Source organism: Haliaeetus albicilla, unplaced genomic scaffold (assembly GCF_947461875.1).
Source record: "Haliaeetus albicilla unplaced genomic scaffold, bHalAlb1.1 scaffold_57, whole genome shotgun sequence".
NCBI lineage: Eukaryota > Metazoa > Chordata > Aves > Accipitriformes > Accipitridae > Haliaeetus > Haliaeetus albicilla.
Window position 1 is genome coordinate 597720 of NW_027212557.1, and position 2281 is coordinate 600000.

Here is a 2281-nt window from a genome sequence, read left to right on the forward strand (position 1 = left end):
GGCTTAGGACAGAGATTAAGCTGTCGCTCCCCGCCAATTGTTGAGAGAACCTAACGTGCGCCGGCCCTACGGTTGAGGAACGTAGGGAAGGATTAACGAACCACGGGTGACTCAGGCGTGAATTAATAGTTTTCGACAGGGCGATACGGGCCGACTTCTGCCGGAATGAATTAACGTCCGCCGGGTCGAGCTCACGTTCGTAACGAACGACTCGGTCGAGAACGAGCGCCAGGCGAGGAACGGGAGCCGGCCTAGGGAAGGCGCGCGCGCGTCATCCTCGGTAATTGCTTAACAAGTAAGCATCGCTCGATCGCAAAGGGCGACAACGAGGTGAGTAAGACTGACTGACGCGGCGTAAGAGCTAATGAACAATTAACGCGTGATCACGCAGGGGCCGGAGAACGCTGACGTTAACCAAGAGCGTCGCAAGGTCCTAAAGGAGCGCCGCAATCGAACTTTAGGAGTCGGTAGTTCATCATACTTCTTACTACTAATCGAGTCACATTCAATCCGCGACGATCCGCTGGTACGTACGTACGTACGTACGTACGTACTCCTTCTCCGGCTATCAATGAAGGGGTGCACACCTAGCGTGCATGAACGAATGAGTTTTGTTATTTAATGGACTGCCAGAAAGAGTATTACCGCGCGGCGTTAAATCAGTCGGTAGGTGACGATCCATAAACGATACAAACCAGCCTTGCTCGTCAACCGTTAATAACTTAAATCGATGACGATTCATAGCGTATCGATTATTCTGTATTCGTTTAGGAGTGAATCCCACGCCAACGGTGCTACGCGGTACCCCGGTGGCCACCGACTCGTCCAGAGACGAGAGAGCAGCGTCGGCGCCTCTCCCCGAAGAAGTCGTTACCGATAAAGTACACCGACTGCGGGTAACGAGTTGCTCTCACGTTTTTGACGCGTGCCTGCCTGCCCGCCCGCCTGCGTGGTAAAAGACAAGATGCCAGACATAATAAATTTTTAAAAAGTGGAATCACGGAGCAGTCTTAATAAATCAATCAGGACCGGCCCGGAACGCGGCCAGGGAGTGCAGGCCGACCCCGCGGCGTGGCCAGGTTTACCCGGAGGCACAGGTAAGGAGGCCAAGCCTCCCCCGGAGGATCAGCTAGGGACAGCAGGTCTACCCTGGAGCGCCAGTAGGGGTACCGATACTACCCCGGAGGATCAAGTAGGGACGCCAGGCCTACCCCGGAACATGAGGTAGGGGTACCGGGCCTACCCCGGCGGGGGGGGGGGGGGGGGGGCGGGTCAGGTAGGGAGGGCGGGTCTAACCCCGTGTGCCCGTAGGGACGGCAGGCGTACCCCGGAGTACCGATGAGGGTTACGGGTACTACGCCGGAGTACCGGGTCGGGGTACGGGTACTACCCCGGAGCGCCGGGCGGGGGTACCGGTGCTACGCCGGAGCACCGATGAGGGTTACGGGTACTACCCCGGAGCGCCGGGCGGGGGTACCGGTGCTACCCCGGAGTACCGGGTCGGGGTACGGGTACTACCCCGGAGCGCCGGGCGGGGGTACCGGTGCTACCCCGGAGTACCGATGAGGGTTACGGGTACTACCCCGGAGCGCCGGGCGGGGGTACCGGTGCTACGCCGGAGTACCGATGAGGGTTACGGGTACTACCCCGGAGCGCCGGGTGGGGGTACGGGTACTACCCCGGAGCGTCGGGATGGAACGCGAAGCTGAGTCCGGAGCATCAGGTAGGGATGCCAGGACTGCTCTGGAGAGTCAGGTAAGGAAGCCAGGTCTACCCGGTCCCGCGCGAGCAGGGAGGCCAGGTCTACCCCGGTCCCGCGCGAGCAGGGAGGCCAGGTCTACCCGGTCCCGCGCGAGCAGGGAGGCCAGGTCTACCCCGGACCGCGCGAGCAGGGAGGCCAGGTCTACCCGGTCCCGCGCGAGCAGGGAGGCCAGGTCTACCCGGTCCCGCGCGAGCAGGGAGGCCAGGTCTACCCGGTCCCGCGCGAGCAGGGAGGCCAGGTCTACCCCGGACCGCGTGAGCAGGGAGGCCAGGTCTACCCGGTCCCGCGCGAGCAGGGAGGCCAGGTCTACCCGGTCCCGCGCGAGCAGGGAGGCCAGGTCTACCCGGTCCCGCGCGAGCAGGGAGGCCAGGTCTACCCGGTCCCGCGCGAGCAGGGAGGCCAGGTCTACCCAGTCCCGCGCGAGCAGGGAGGCCAGGTCTACCCCGGACCGCGCGAGCAGGGAGGCCAGGTCTACCCGGTCCCGCGCGAGCAGGGAGGCCAGGTCTACCCCGGTCCCGC